General features: G+C 43.1%; 1 protein-coding gene across 1 annotated transcript in view; it reads right to left on the reverse strand.

Moving 5' to 3' along the window:
• The window catches only part of CTTNBP2NL (CTTNBP2 N-terminal like), a 214,578-nt gene extending 199,444 nt beyond the window's left edge, over window positions 1-15,134 (reverse strand). Inside the window, exon 1 of the mRNA XM_073320254.1 lies at window positions 14,977-15,134. The gene's annotated coding sequence lies outside the window, so the exon portion shown is untranslated. The remainder of the gene's footprint in view (window positions 1-14,976) is intronic.
• Between the last annotated feature and the right edge of the window lie 2,313 nt (window positions 15,135-17,447).

A 17,447-nucleotide genomic window follows, 5' to 3' on the forward strand; every position in this document is an offset into this window, starting at 1 on the left:
GCTTTCGTGTTTTTATTTTTACTTTTTCCCGTCAAGGAAACAAATTTCTACTGCAGTCAGAATATGTGTGAACTCATGTTACCAAGCTGGGTTTTATAAGCAGATATTGGTGATATCCAAAGAGACCAGAACCTTAATCTGAATTTACAGAATCACCAAGTCATACTGAAGCTGCTGCTGCTATTTAAAGGGACATTACAAGAAAAACAATATACATACCATGCAAATGTCTTTCTTGTGTTATAATTACAATGGTCATTACAATCTAATTTACTTTTCACCACATGGGCTATTTCCCTTTGCATCTCACATATTCCTGATTAGGTTCTGTTTTTAACCCATGTATTCCTATGGCATTATGTGCAACTGTTTAACAACAACTGTGCAGCCCCAGAGGATGTGAATCAGAGCAGAATTTAGCCCTTGGGTTGCAGAGTGGGCCAGTAGCATCAGTCAAAGAGGGCAGAGGTATTCAGACTTGTGGGGAATTCAGCCTTCATATGAGACATTAAACCCAGGTCTGTTTTGCTCCTCTCTCTGAGGAATGTCAACTGGCTGTTAAAGTTCTTATGTCAGGTCTGAAAAGAGGTTGGAGACTCTTTGCCAGCATGCCCTCTTCTCAGCGAGAAACGAGTTCCCATGACCTGAGTTTGCATACGAGCTGTATCTGCATGCAGCATCCCTTTCTGCAATCACTGCTCTGCCAGTATAGCACTCGTTGCTTACGAGAATGTCTTGGTGTATCTAAAGTATTAAGGATGCTATATAAAGCCAAAGCTTACTCCTGTTGAGTAAACTTGCAGAAGTCTATTTGACATGTCTGTTGAGGGTCACTAGGCTTGGTGGCAACCCTGTAAATAGAATACAAGAATTTCTGTGCCTCCAAATTTGTGCCATTCACAGTGTTCTTGCAAAGGAGAATAACTTAACGAGTGTCTGAACATACTTTAATCAACACAAGGTTACCTTACCTGACACTGAAAGAGTGCTTATCTCTGGGGTAGTCATGAACACCAATTGCTTCACAACCACCTTGGGATAAATATGAATTTGCAGCAGCTAATCCCACGTGACCATTGTGTAATCTAGCAGCTTTCCATAGTGAGTGTGTTTGACTGCATTCTGCATATGCTCTGCTTTTATGGAGATGGCACTCTCTCTTTGTGTCTAATTGGATTTCCAGTGCCACTCATTTTACTATGGAGCCAACCTGGAAGCAGCCCTTTGGTGAATATGTTAATTTATGTGAGAGTTATTCAATTAGGAATTAATAAACAGACCAGGGAAAAGAGCTGGACAAGATGACAACCCCATCACAAAGGCGCAGACAGACATGACGAGGCAATCACTTGGAGGGTATCTCCTTGCTCATACTGAATTTTGGATGCTCAGTGTTCCAGTTTCAATTAAGTTTACCCCATCACTCAGAACCCGCCTCCCCCACCTTCTAATCTCTCCTCACACATCTATTGAAGCTGTTCACCCTCAAAAGACCCATTCCAATCTGTTCCTACTTCCACAGATAAGATCTTCTCAAACCGCGCAATGAGAAAGAGACCTCCACTCCAGATCATTCCTTTCCTGCTCCCTTCCTATTCTGTTTCCAGTTCCTTCACATGGAAACGGCCAGTCCTCCGTGATTCTTCTTCATTTCTGATATTTCAAAGTAGGTTTCCCTCTCCCTCCTTCACACATTAAGATCACCATGCTGCAAGAACGGAGATATAAATACCAGGACAAATTGCTGATATTGCCCTGCAACACTGAAATTTCAAATAAATGGGCATGCATTTGCAGGTAAACAGCTGGCAATGAAATACATTTTCTATTACCAGAGAATATGCACATGACATGAGCTGGCATTGCAGAGTGTCTGGTACTGGAAGGAGCTGAGTACTCCTAACTTTCATTAGCTTCAATGGTATTAACCTAGCATAATTAGAGCTTTTGTTTGTATTCCTAGCTAAAATCCTCTCAATTTAATCCTATTTAATAAAGTTTGTGTGTCTAATTTATTATAGTTTTCAAAAGTATATTCTGGCAACCTCCTTGGTTAAGTGCTGCCCAGGATCTAAACTTGTATTTCCATTGAGAACTTGGAGGGAAAAATGATTGCTGCATATTTACTCAGTTCAGGGGGTTGTTAAGGAGGGTTCACTTTGCACTACAGTATCTGCTGCTTAATGATGTGTGTTCAATGTAAAGACAGCTGGTACCAGTGTGTTGTGAGGGGATGCATACAGGATTGGTCAGATCACAGCAGATCACAGCTTTCATCTGCATCAAAGCCCCCGGATGGGATGTTACAGAGCAGTGTGCCTTTCCGGGAAAGGCTGGGGGAAGAAAAGCAAGTGGTTGCTGTGGAGAAAACTGTGAGGTCACAAAGGCACGATTGTGACTTCAGGTGGGGAATGAGCAGCAGGTGCGGACGAGACTTTTAAAGAACAAAGAGTCTGCATCAGTGCAAATGTCCTTAGTTTACTAAAAAGGATAAGAGTTGCAGGAGATACTGTATAAGACAGGGAGGAAGAATAATTTCTAAAGAAGTCTTTATCCTCTTTAAGAGAAGTAAATAGCTCAAAAATAGTGAAATACAGAGCACACTTTTAAACAAATTGTGTGTGAAAATGCACACAGAGTTGTGTGCCAAATTTGTACACGCAAGTACTGTAATTGTGGAGCAACAGCTGGTGATTTTTGTGTAGTTTTTACTACCAGAAGACAGGCAAGTGATAGACGATAGGAGATTTTTAGTCTGGGTCTCTAGCAAAGAACTCAGCTGTCTTTAAGCATGCAAACGTGCATAGTTTGTGAAATTGCACACCTAATATGCACATTCCTTGATTCTGATGGTCATGGAAATAGCAAACGATGCATGTGCACAGTTTTGCTTGCAACTCATTTAACAAATAAGTGCACAAGTTGTAAGATAGTGAATTGTGGCCTTCAAAAGAGAATTTGAGTTTGTGAATCTGTAGAACTCATCAGCAAGTCCTAGCCCTTGCAGATAGTTACAGTATCAAAAAAGTAAGAATTGTCTGTAAGATTAAACCAAAACAATGGTCATGCCCTTTCAGCCACACTAGCTCCTCTTTCTATCAGCACACAGCGTTGATGACTGAAAAAATGTTATTTGATAGGTTTTCCTACAACTCTGAAACAGAGTAAAGATTAGGATTCCATCCCCACCTCATCCTCCAGTGCAGACAGTAAGATTATAAGTGTCCTAAGTGTATAACCAAGAGTAGAATTATTGCCTTCTATTTACATTCATTTTACACCTGCCATCGGGGAACAAAAAAAGGAAAGACACTGAGGAGTCAGTAGACACCATCTAAACTTAGTCACCCACACTTTTGGGGGTTGCAAAATAGAGTCTGGGTAAAATTTACAAGGGTATTTAGGCTCCTAAAGGTACAGATGGGTACCCAAAAGTGGCTACATTGGTTATGTACCTAACTCTCATGAGTGTCAATGGGAGGCAGGTGCCTGACTTGCTTAGATGCTTTTGTAAATCATGGTAAGCACCTATTTGCATCTTTAGGTGCCTAAATACCTTTTTTACAGCTAGTCCTCAGAGACTTAGGAGACTAAGGCTCTCTGGAAGTCAATGGGAAAATCAATTTTACTCTATAATTTTTAGGGAGACTGCCAACAGTATTTCTCCTCTCTCTCTCTCTATTTCAGGAAAAGGAGCCTTGTGTTTTCAATTCTTCTTTAGAATAAATGTTTCTCCCTCTTCACCTGACATGTTCTGTGCACTAGAGTTATGGGTGCGGAGAGCTTTGGAGAACATTGGATGTTGTCCATGCTCTCATCTCGAGGAGAGAGTAGTCCCAGTCTCTGTATGTTTGTATGTGAATATCTTTACTATAAGAGACTGTAGTGCTGGTGAAGGTGCTGGACTGACAGAGACCGGGGACTGAACGCATCTGTTTTTCATCAGAGCAGTGGCTACTTGATTTCAGAACTCTGGATTTAGTGGAGCTTTTCAACTGCCTCTTGTTGATGTCTGACTTCTGCATACAATGTCCAGGAAATGTACCAGGGCCACAATTCTTATTTGGCTTTTACCTGTACGTCTTTATGGTTTTTAAAGTCAATTTGAAATAATAATTTCTTTAGAAAGAGAGAAAAAGGTGACCTTTCATGAACCCCTATGAGAATATCCATCTTTTAAACTTATCCATCATCTCTGCAATATATGGTAAAGTTAAAGCAATACCTTCATGTAAAAGATAATAGTTTGTTGCCATTCTGATTAAAATGAACCGTTTTGTAGCTGGTCTTCTGCGGCTCTTTCATTTTTGACAGCTTATAATGGGAGCTATAACAAGCTTAAATGAAAGCAGGGGTAAGCCAGGGAAAGAGGGTGCATCAATGGAAAAAGTTACAGCAACCACTTCAACTAAAACTTAGCTTCTCTCCTACTTTCCTTTTGATTTTACATGCTCTCTCAGTCAAGCCCTGTTTCTCTTCTCTGCTGGGGAGGCCAGTGTCTCTCATGCTGTCTGGATTGATAGCCTTTTTCTCTTTCATTTCAGAAATCTGCTTTCTGGAGAAGCATATATTTGGTGCCTGGACTAGTTAGTCCACAGCCTTCAACCAGCTAATATGTCTACACATTTCCAGTCCAGTGCTTTCCAACACCAGCAAGTCAACTTGGCGAACAATACAAAAAGGGGCTGTTTCCTACAGTAGAAAACAAGGTGGTTGTGGAAAGCACACGATGTAGGCTAAGGATCAGCACAGTGAAAGGTGGGGTTGTGTTCATGCCTCTGAACAGACACTGTAAACCTTTCCTCTGTACTAGATGTGATATAGCCCCCTTCAGCCAGCTCTACGAGCATGTCTACACTTCAAGCTGGGGGCCTGATTCCCAGAGGGAAGAGGAGAGCAGAGTACATTCCCATCCAAGCCCTAGGCATGTTCTCAAGCCAGTTATCCCATCCCACCTCTCACACTGCCACGGCTACACTCTGTTTTTAGTGCTCTAACTCCATGAGGGCTAGTGCAAACATGTCTCCTTGAGCTCGGAATCACCCCAGCCACAGATAAACGCATAGCTACCTCTCAAAACACTCTCAAACAGAAGGTAAGTGTGACTGTCGCCATTTTACTGAAGGGCAGGAGCCAGGAATACAAGGCAAGTCTCCTGAGTCCAGGCCCAGTATCTTACCCACTGGACCATACTGTCTTTCCACCACCTACCTCCTGTTGTCTACAGGACAAAGGACAGAGCAATGCTGATTGGTTTAGAAATACAGCCGGTCTCAGGTATCTGTCAAAGCACTGGAAAGAGGGCATTAGAAAACTATATTGGTAAAAGATGCCCAACAGAATCAGAAACCCAACACACAACGTGAGCAATGAATGAAGGGAACATACATACAAAGGATGAAATCCTGGCCCCATTGAAGTCAATGGCAAAACTCGCACTGACTTCAGTGGGGCCAGGATTTGTTTTAATAGTGTTTAAATCTACAGTAGAGCTTTTGGATCTCTCTATCATTCACTCTCCTGCTATTACTGGTTCATCTGTCATCCCAGTATCTAGATGTAATATTTGTTCACGAAACAATGTTTCAGTACAGCAAATAGTCCTGTCAGTTACTGGCTTGGGGTTTAGTGTCTCCCCGAGACACCCTGATAATGACACATTTTAAGGTGAACATATTTTTAATTAGGCAAACATTCTCTAAAACAACACAAAATATTGTAAATGTTACCCTTGGAAGAGTAGAGAGCAAGAGAGAAGACCACACAATTAACCATGAAACTCAGGAGTATGTTGTACAGGGATATTGGGAGAGCTGAGATCAGACTAATGAAATTTACTTCACAAGAGATTGATGCAAAATGTTTGCCAGCATTTTTTTTTAACACTGAAGTTGGTTTCAAAATGTTAGGAAGCAGTTTGCCAAAGTGAAAACTGCTTCTCGTCTTGTCTCTCCTTTTGAGCTTCCTGCCTAGAGGATTGAGGTCTGTCACTCTACATGGCAAAGGTTTTCCTGGCCCTGCTTGTATGTAGGGAGCTCAGTCGGGAAGCACACGATCTGGGCCTGGCAGAGTGAGTTCCACAGCCAGCCAGCCTAGAGTAAGGTGGGGTGAGTTAACTTGTGCTTCTCTGTTTCAGGAATCAACCTGCTTTGTGTTTCTGTTTTGGTATTTCTCTCTGTTTTGGGGTTTGTGTGTGTTATTCTGAATTCTAAGAATAAAGTAGTGTCACATTGCAACCTTCCAGCAAGAACATTTTATGTTTTTATCAAACTTCTCTGTTTGTATCCCAGGAAAGGACACAAACGAAGAGCATGATCCGGTGGACATTTACACATATGAGTAGCTTTGCTTATGCAAATAGCCCCATAGACTTAATAAGGCAAGAAGCTAATGTTATGGAGAAAAGGTTTATATCTATATTGCTTGTCATGAATAAGTAGAGAAGGCAGAAAATAGGTCTTCTTTTTTGGACCAACAAATAGGTGATGATGCATGGGCTTTGGGGCCAGAATAGGACTTTTATAGTATTTAGAAAAAATTCCTGAAATAATTAACTTCCTTCGCTGTATCAAAGATGGGGAAAGCATCGTAAGCAAACCTTCTTCCCATCCTTTCCAGAAAGCATTATAAGCTGCATGAGAGGCATATGAGGAATGCTGCCAGGGTCCTTTCCATAACCCTTTGTGCACCGCTCAGAAAGAAAAAGAGAAGTACTGAATCCCTCCCACAGATGTTTCTCTGCTTATGCAGTAACTAAGGGTATGTCTACACTGCAAATAAAGGTGTGTTCTTAACTTGGGTTAGCTAATCTGTATTAGACAACCACACTAAAGAGCAGTGAAGACACAGCAATTCAGATTTTAACTTGGGTGAGCAGCACTAGTTGAAGCCTACAGGGGAGCCTGTGGTTCCGTATTTGAGGTTTTTAAGGTCAGGCTTGACAAAGCCCTGGCTGGGATGATTTAGTTGGGGATTGGTCCTGCTTTGAGCAGGGGGTTGGACTAGATGACCTTCTGAGGTCCCTTCCAACCCTGATATTCTATGATTTCCATGAGACACCATGATAATGATACATTTCAGGATTCAGTTCAAGCTTCTAACCCGAGTGCAAATCTAGTTATCATGCCTTCACTGCTATTTCAACCCAATTTAGTTAACGTGGGTTAGCTCACCCAAGCTAAAAATACACCTTTTTTCCCCCCCTTTTGCAGTATTTAGGGTATGTTGGAAAGCAAATATGACTACGTTTTGTATTGTATTGATTCCTGTAAATAATGTAAATAAATAATAATTAAAACCCAGCAATGTTCTGGTATAAGCTGGACAGGTTTCCATTTTTGTGGTGGATACTAAACTATTGCTAAAAGAAAGGAACCCGAGACAGTGAAAAGATGGACCCAGGATGACTAAGCACAGCTTCTAGACACACTTCCTTTTCTACAATTCGTAGCATCTTAAAATTACATCATTTTTCACTATGGGTGAAGTTGACCCACCACATTTTGAGGACCTGTGTATTGCAGAACCTTTTTACTGTCCCACTCCACAGAGGTGAATGTCACCCACATACACGAGTAACAAGATGAAGGGAATGAGAACTCAAATGGAACATTGGCCAGTATCCATTCCAGGCAGCGCATCATAGTGGCCAGAGCATTGGACTAGGCCACAAGAGCCCTGGGTTTTATTTTTGGCTCTACCAGTGGCTTTATGAGTAGATCAAGTAAGTCACTTCCCTGTCCCTGTGCCTCAGTTTCCCCATCTGCAAAATGGGGGTATGATACTGACCTCCTTTGTGAAGTGCTCTGAGATGTGTGCATGAAAAGCACCTTAGAAAAGCTAGGTATTATTGTTCATGTATGATATTTCAATGTCTGACATTCAGATGTTATTACGCATTGTTAAGTCCATGGGTTTTAGTGTCTAGCTGAGTTATGAATGTAAGTTCCCAGGCTTGCCTTATGAAGGTGTTGTGCAGGTTTCTCTTCAGGACAAGCACTGAGAGATCAGATCTGGAGTGATCGCTTTGTGAAAAGTGTTTGCCCACAGCTGACAGGGTGTCTTTCTCTTATGGCTTTTCTGTGAAATTCATCCACAAGGGTAATAGTCTGGTTTTGCGCTCCACCCCCTTAGTTGTTGTTAGGGCATTTGATGCACTGGATGAGGTCCACCACATGTTGGGATAAGCTTGTATAGGACCCATGAACCCTGAAAGGTGTGTTTGGGGCAGAGGGGAGTTGATTGTTGCAGCAGTGGAGATATGGCCGCAGGTTTTGCAGCTCTCTATAAATATATCAGAGGGATAAATATCAGAGAGGGAGAGGAATTATTTAATCTCAGTACCAATGTGGACACAAGAACAAATGGATATAAACTGGCCATCGGGAAGTTTAGACTTGAAATTAGACGAAGGTTTCTAACCATCAGAGGAGTGAAGTTTTGGAATAGGCTTCCAAGGGAAGACATGGGGGCAAAAGACCTATCTGGCTTCAAGATTAAACTCGATAAGTTTATGGAAGAAATGGTATGATGGGATAACATGATTTTGGCAATTAATTAATCTTTAAATATTCATGGTAAATAGGCCCAATGGCCTGTGATGGGATGTTAGATGGGGTGGGATCTGAGTTACTACAGAGAATTCTTTCCTGGGTATCTGGCTGGTGAATCTTGCCCATATGCTCAGGGTTCAGCTGATCGCCATATTTGGTGTTGGGAATGAATTTTCCTCCAGGGCAGATTGGAAGAGGCCCTGTGGGGTTTTTCGCCTTCCTCTGTAGCATGGGCCACGGGTCACTTGCTGGAGGATTCTCTGCACCTTGAAGTCTTTAAACCATGATTTGAGGATTTCAGTAGCTCAACATAGGTGAGAGGTTTATTGCAGGAGTGGGTGGGTGAGATTCTGTGGTCTGCGATGTGCAGGAGGTCAGACTAGATGATCATAATGGTCCCTTCTGACCTTAATATCTATGAATCTATGAATCTATATATTTTGGGTATTCTGATTAAGGCACCTGTGGATACAGGATGACACCCACATTGTGAATATGCTGGGAGTTAGAAGGGCTAAAGAGGTCAGGCTTTGGGGGCTGTAGGTGGAGCTTTGAATATTTAGGTGGGCTGGTCACCAACTGTAGGAAAGGCCATTGCCTCAATAGGGCTTTTTACTCTCTGTCTGAGAGCCTGTCTTTACTGTCAGCACATCACCAGAAGAACGTATCAGATAACAACACCAGTCATTAAAACGAGGTCTGCAAGAGGAATTATTGCAGTGAAGTAGGTCACAGGGAAATTGCTTGCCTGCTAAATAGGTTTTCATCTGTATTTTAAAAAGAGTGATTTACGTGATTCTCAGCAGGAAATACACAAGCACTTTCAACAAACAGACAGCTGGAGCCTGGGCAACAGAGTATCTTTTGTCTCATGCTAACTGTATGTGTGATATGCCCCACAAACTGCTCAGCTTCTTAACAAAGGATCCCTGACCACAGCATCCTGAAAATGAAAGTGGGCATGTGCTTGGACTAAAGAAATCAGGAAAGTGGGGATGGCTTGCTTGTGAATCAGTTACAGAGAGATGATTTTATTGATTTACTTTAAGAAGAAAGATTTGGACCTTCACCACCGATCCAGCTGTATAATAGCCACCTACTGCATGTAACTGCAGGTCTTCTTTTTATTAGCGTTTCCTACCTTCCCTTTCCCCCCAACTTTTGTCCGCCATACTCATTGCAGCTTATATCTAATAGACTGTATGTTCTTCAGGGAAAGGAAAGTCACTAACTAAGGCCACAATTCAGGATTTTTGTTTTTTTAACCTTTCCAAATGTGAAAGAATTAGGTATATATTTCCTTCTTCCAAAATAAAATTTCAAGCCTGGGAAAGTGAATTTGGGGATGTTTTTGTATCTGAACTACCAGACAGACACAGCTAATTAAAATGTTTGTTCTAGTGGGATTGTCAGCTCTTTGGGGTAGGGCCTGGCTTTTGTTCTGTGTTTGTACAGCGCCTAGCGCAAGGGGTTCTGGTGCACGACTAGGGCTCCTAGGCACGATACTAATACAAATAAATAAAGACTAGTAATACAATATTTCAATATATACCAGTTAATTTTGGCAAATCACCCTTAAGATTTCATTGCTTGATCTAATTCATTACAGCAGAGCACAGTAAGCAGAGCTGTTGAAATAACACAGATCTGAACTTTATTGGCAGGGTGGGGTGGACTGGAGGGGGTTAACTAGGCTATTAGATATTTCAGGTTTTCCCAGAGCTTGCGTCAATGCCTGTGGCAAGGGGTCCTGGTTTCTAATCTAGTTGTAGGATTGCACGTTTATTTGTCTATTAAACCGCAGCTAGGATAATTGCACGGGAGAGAAAAAATCATCAGGAACAAGGGAAAGGGAACACAAAAACAGCCTGCAAAATAGATGCAGGAAACGTCTGCAGCAGGAGTCTCCAGCAGAGCGTCCAAAGGTGATTCAGAGGAAAGCCTGGAGCCCAGGGAGCCTGCAGAGATTTCAGGAGAGCGTGGGAGTACAAAGACTGCCTTTAAAATGCTTCCCTACACCTTAAAAGGAAGGGAGGCAGGAGGAAGAAGAAACTACAGCAACTGCCAAAGGAATGTCAAGCAGAGCACGCTCTTCCTTTGCCATGAGAGCCCTGCGGCTACTTTGGATTCTGAAAGGAAAGTGCAGGAAAATAACCGGGGGATTCTGTGGACACAAGATTCAGCTCACTACATATAGGTGTGCACACAATATTTACTAAAAACCCTAGGCTTTTATAGCCTCAGTTGTCTTGGAGGACGCACCAGTGTTTTGCAAACAGGGATCACTGCACCCACCACTGAAATGTGCCCCCTCTAGGCTAAAAAGTGAAGCTGTTTAAGAGCACATATTCTAGTCTGTACGGGTTCCTATACCATGCTCAGCACTGTAGTACTTTAGTGCCTTTCAGCAGTGCACTAAGCAATGTGCCTAACAGCTGTCATGCGTGGTTTGTCACACTGCACAGCACCGTAGGCCAGGAAGTGAAGAATACAGCATCCAGTTGAAAAGGTGCTGGCAGTTACCCAGCCTGGAGTCTGGCTGGGTCACTGATGTTTTTGTGCATTCCTGACTCTTTCAAAAAGTACTCTGGGACCTTGAATGGCCATAAGTAACCAGAGTCTCAGTTTAAAGCGTCATTTAAAGGATGGCAGGTGCACAGTGTTCCCTCCCGTCATCTAGGGGCATCAGTTCAGTCTCAATGCAACAGGAAGCGCGCTGCCTGCTCGGAAGTCAGCATCACTTCCTTCAGCATCTTGGATGTTCCCTGCAGGTCCCCCCGCTGAATGCTGGCCATTTGCTGAGATTGTAACACCCCAGTGGTTGCCTGTGGTTTATCTGGGTAAAAAGAGAAGCGCAGTCGTGTCTGCTGCTTTGCTGTGTGGGGATCCAAGTTTCAGACTGAAGCTGACGCAGGAGGAAGGGACTGGGACAGAACATGGAAAGACCACTGAATACAGGCTTCACCTCCCTTTCTCTCAAGCATCCCTTCTCCCCTTTGGCAGATGCTCAGAGCAGCAGCGACAGGTGTGAGGAAAGCTCCTTCTAAGTCCTTGGCGTGGATGGAAAGGCATATCCTAGAGAAACCCACAAATTACAGCAACCCCCAATATACCAAGTTCCATGACAAGTGCTGATGTTGGGGTCTGTTAAGTCCCCATGAGGTAAGTGGATCTTCGATCAGTAGCGTGGGTATGTTTTTTCCACACAAGGGGTTCTGGCTGGGAGAGGTTAGTGTTGGCACCACATCAGTAGATGAATTTAATCTTGTTATGAATATTCAGCTGCTTACATGCAGTGACCATTTTCCTTGGAGCCTGAAAACTGTTGTGGCCACAGCAGGCTAGATGTGGGTTATTTCTCTGTGGTCCTTCTGGCTCTGAGCGCACAGAAACAATTGGGGGAAACTCCAGTTTATGGGCAATGCAATTTATTTTATGATCAAATTACACCAGGGTAATGCCGCCTCTTGCATTAGACAATTCAGTTCCAGTAATTGCTACCCTGGGGGTCTCTTCTCCTCTCCATATACCCAGCCCATTTATAACACTAATGGCAGTAATGTGAGAGGAGAGGGAGGATAATAGACCTTAAATAGCAGCAACATCATGCTGGAGGAAAGAGAGGGCTTTGCTTTTATATTTCTATATCCAATTCTGGGCATCACACTTTAGGAATGATGTAGAAAAATTGGAGAGAGATTCCAGAGAAAAGCAAAAACATGGTAAAAGGTTTAGAAAACCTAACTTAATGAGGAAAGCTTTAAACACCTGGGCATGTTTAATCTTGAAAAGAGAAGGCCAAGGTGGGATCTGATAACAGAGTATGTTCAGGGCTGTCAAAGAGGAGGGAGATCAATGGTTTTCCATGTCCTGAAAGTTAGGACAAGAAGTAATGGGTTTAATCTGCAGCAAGGGAGATTTAGGTCAGGTAGCAGGAAAATCTTTCTAACTGTAAGGTTAGTTCAACTCTGGACCAGGCTTCCAAGGGAGGCTGTGGAATCATTGGAGGTGTTTAAGAACAGGTTGGACAAACACCTGTCAGGGAGGGTCTCGGGTTACTTGGTCCTGCCTCAGTGCGGGGGGCTGGACTTGATGAAACCCAAGGTCCCTTTCAGCCCTGCATTTTTGCGATTTTTTAGGTTTCAGTTGAATATGAAGCTATAAAAAATAGGTGCTGCAATGTGAGCTGGGCACATTGGGTCATTTTCTCAGTGCGCGCGCGCTCGGTATCGGCTGTCATATGCGAAAGTGCATCTTGTCTGCATGCGTGACCACCACGTGTTCCCATTAGCAGATGCACCAGCAGGTTGAGACTTGTGTGTGAGCGCACGTGCAATGATCGAGTTAGCAAATGTAAAGGTATGCTTGTGTGTGTGAAAAACGCATGCAACCTGCAAATAACTGGGGTAGGGGTGTGGGGGAGGGAATGAAAAGGATTTCACCTTTTCCTGACCCAGACAGTTCGTGGCAGAACCTGAAACAGAACCAACGAGGCCTTAAACGCAGCTCTCTGCCACGTGCGCTGCAACAATCCTGCCCTTACAAATGGTATACAGCCAGTCAAGTGTACAAAATGCACTAAGCAGAAAAGGTTAAAATCTCTGGAGGTAAAGAGAAAATGTCTGAAACTCTCCAAAGTACAAAAAGACAGCGTCCCCAAATTAAATCTGGATTTACTGAGTAATCTCCTGGGTTGTTTAGTACAAGTGATAAGGGTCCTCTAAACCCTTCAGCTGCATGAATTTGTTTTATGACAGACATCAAATTAGGATCCAAATTTCTTCACTCTTGCACCATATTAGGTGTATGTTTCCCCAGCTGCCTCCTGCTCACTCTGGCTACACTAGCAAGGTCTCCTGTAACCTTAACCAAATCCTGCATGATGCATGGAGCTCATCAGTGTGTTAGATGGAACAGGTGAAACAAGATTCCTTCTCTGAAGCAACTAATATCTATATACCAATGTTCACATCTACTCCTCCTCTTTACTCACTTTTGTGTTTGCGAGCAATTTGTAATGTGATTTTTTTCTGCCTTCCCCCCATTCCCCTTCATAACAAATGTTTCTGGCAGCCGGCAGGACCATAATTCAAACAAGATAAGGCCTCAGATTGTCGCTTTTTTAGTTCAATATATTTAACAAAATACGGTGTATAAATCAAACTCTACCCTCCAGCAACAAAGTTGGGGGAAATACTGTCAAGTATTTCTCTTCATCTTAGAATACAAGGAGAGTGAGAAGGGACTGGAACAAGAGCAGATTTTTAAAGGAAAAAAGTCTTTACCTTGCATAATTCTCTCGATTTATATTAATGAGTAACCAGTTTGGGATCTGAACATGGTATTCCTCAAAAGTCTGCCCTGAGGAAAGTGCTTGTGATTACACCAGATAAATAAAGGATGAGATTTCCAAAACCAGCTTGCAGGTTCTAGTCACAATTTCCATTATAATATTATTCATTATAACAATCAAAGTTGATGGGCTTAGATTGTAAACACTTTGGGGCAGTGTCTGTCTTTTTATTGTGTTTGTACAGCGCCTAGCACAATGAGGTTCTGGTCTATGACTGGAGCTCCTAGACACTCCCACAACACAAATAATAAATAATAATAATAATGCACATGATTGTCCAAAGTACTAAGTTCCCATTGACTTCAGCTGGTCTGGTGTTCAGCACTGCACAATATCAGGCACTGTCTAGTCTACCAATGCATTCATGCCTCTCTCATAATTGTGGTATCTGAAAGCCTGGATGTCAATGGAATTACTCTAGGTTTATACCATTACCAAGAATAGTATTTGACCCTAAGATATTTCTTGTGACTCCAGCACATTTGAACTGGACATCGCTGAGGGAATAAATATGGACCCAGACACTGGCAGTTTTAAAGACTCACTTGTCTGACCTTAATTTCACTTAACCGACAAACACCCTTCTGCCGTGAATTCAGGGTGACCATAAGAGAGAGCTGCCCCCTCTGAGCATTTTGGCAGCTGAGTTCTGCATGTATCTGAACACTCGCAGGAGACCAGCAAACAAGGAGTTACCATGCCGTGAGGAGGACACAATGAAAAGCATGTCAGAAAATCTCCATGTGCCAGAGAAACAGCACAGGTCACAGGCTATGAAGATTTCCGAGATGGAAGTATGTCAACAATTTTAGGGTCTAATTAATACTGTCCTCAGGAGAAATCAGAACTGAACATAATGCCAAGGTTACTGGGAAGAGGATGAACATGAATGGTCAAAAGCAAACAATCATGGAGGACAAAAAATAAAGTCTTGCTGAAAGGAACTAATAAAAAATAGCCTGGCCTTATCAGTGTTTGATCATGAGAATTAGATATTCAGCTTTGTGCATTAGAAACAGTGAAAACCTGATTCCATCCATGCAATATGGAGTAATGAAGGCCTTCTCTCACCTGTGTATTTGCTGTCCTGGGTCGGTAGCTCCATAGGTGGTACACAGGAGGAGAGGCTGTGGGGTCTGGGACATTCAGCGTGAGGCAGGAATTCTGTTGCAGAGCTGTAGGACCTTGGGTCAGTTCCTTAACCTCTCTTTACCTCAGTTTCCAGATCTCTGAAATGGAGATAATAAAGTCCACCTCTGTCAGATGTGATGCGGTGAAGGTTGAGTAGCTAATCAACTGCAAAGCTCTGCGAGGTTGCACAGCTTAGTGCCTCAGCTGCTGCAACTCCGAGTAGCCTGCCGAGTTCAGCTGAGCTGCACAGATTTTTACCATCTGACCCAGGAGACGCCTGTCTCGGTCACCCGTCTTGGGGAGAGTCTGAACACCTGAAGTGCCATATAGCGTGCTGTGGGGGCCACATCCTTTTCGTGAGGGAAACCAACACTCCACGTGATGTTGAAAACTAGTCCTGACCTATTTTAAATATTTTAAATAAAAGGTGCTGAAAATGGGGCAAGAATCTCTCTCTCTCACACACATACACACGGTTTGGTTTGTGCACTGATTGTGTGAATGTTCATATGTGAAATAAAACCAGTTTCTGTAGGCAAAGAAGTGTCATTTTGACAGAAAAACAAAGTCTGAGGTAAATTCTTAAACATACAGGGCTTTACCAAGAGTAAGTATTATGCTAGTTTTTCTGGAAAAACAACATTAAAAAAACAAAACCAAGAACCACCCACAATGTGTTTGCAGGAAGCAAGGATGAAAGGATGAAATTCACGACTACTAGTGAAAACACACAGAGCTCACATTTGAAATCTCTCAAAGGGTGAAATTTGCTGCAGTGCAGATGACCTGAACAAAGCCTATGCACCACATAAGTCCTACTTGAGGCTTGTTTTGAAGGTGTTCTTTGTGCTCGCCCCTTTGCACAGAGATGAATTTTACCCAAAGTGGAAATGAAATCTCTGTGTGAAGCGACTCCAATGACTGCCCATTCATCACAGAGTATGTCACACCACGGGAGGGCTGGTTAAGCTGAGAACGTTGATGGCCACCGAAGTGGGACAAAGCCCTAACACTAGCAGACTTTATACCAGGAAAGAGCTTGCATAGCTTTAAACTGTGCTAACTCTAGGCAGTCTCTGCAACTTCACTCCTGTCTGGTTTCACACCAATAGAAGAGGGGAGAACATGACAAATAACCCAGGCAAGAGGATCAGTGAAAGTCAGAGCTGTTTTTAATTCATTAGTCAGTCTGAACATCAAGGGTCCAGGTGATCAGTTCTGAAAAAATTTGGGCCATTAAGAAATATTTCTATATCAGTTCAATTCAGTGCCCAATATATTTGGGACTAAAACTGGATGGACTTTAGTGGTATCTTCTCTTCTTACTCCTGCGATAACGCATTGATTTATTTCTTTGCTATATCCTCAAACCCTGGGATCTGAGTGTGCTTATTAAAAATACAACTCAATCGGACATTGGATTCATTTCAGTTCATACCACACTGGCGCCTCAGCTCTGTTTAGAACAGGAAGTACATAGATCAAAAGGAAAAGAGAGAGGATCCTGAAAGACCATCATTCATTGTTTCAGTTTTTCTCCTCCCTGCACCATCCTGGTTTTATTCCGCACTCTGTCAAACAGGGACCATGGGGTCAAATTCTCTGGTGTGCTACGTTCACTTTGCACTGCTCAAGCTGGCCAGAGAAGGCTAGCAGAGCATTCCCCATGTGTTGAGGAACACTCCACATATGTAAAGATGGCAAGAGCGGCGTAGCTGCCTTCTTCACCCGCAGCATACAGCGTGCTGTGTCAGGGATGGAGGGACATGCTGGGGGCAGGGAGGGATTTCCTGGTGGCTGACCTCTCATTGCTCCTAGGCATTGTTCAGACAGGTGAGAATCTATCCCCTTGTCTAGCATATTCTATTGCTACCACAATAATAAATACCAGAGACAGGAACAGTAAAAGATGGAGCTGCCTAGAGACTCTGGGTGAAATTCACCCCTGTCCAGCAGGCCAGCCCAGGCCCTGTGCACTGCTCAGATCCCACAGACATGCCCACTCCTTTTGTTGGCCCCCTGCACAGGGCTGAATTTCACCCCAAACACACAGTGCTGCAGTCTTGTGTGGGGCCCAGTAGGCTGGAGGTGGACCCTATTGCTCCCTAGCAAGCAGTGCTGGAGATGCGTCTTTAATAGCAATGTGCAAGTTAATCCAAGAAAAATAAATGGGTAACTCACTGGGACTTTCACCAAATGCCTTCTGGACTCTAAACCCTTGCAAGTGCCAGGCAAGCTACAACAGCAGATCCACTAGGAACCCCACGAGGGCTTTTCTCTGAGCTAAATATTGTCTCTGGCATGCTGCATCCTTGTTTGTATTTCCCTTTCTTTACTTTATGTGCTTTCTAGTATGGATGCGTTGCACACAGCTATGCCCTCGCAGTCCATGTCTCTCATGCTTTCCTGCC

This window comes from Lepidochelys kempii, chromosome 21 (assembly GCF_965140285.1).
Source record: "Lepidochelys kempii isolate rLepKem1 chromosome 21, rLepKem1.hap1, whole genome shotgun sequence".
Classification (NCBI taxonomy): Eukaryota; Metazoa; Chordata; order Testudines; family Cheloniidae; genus Lepidochelys; species Lepidochelys kempii.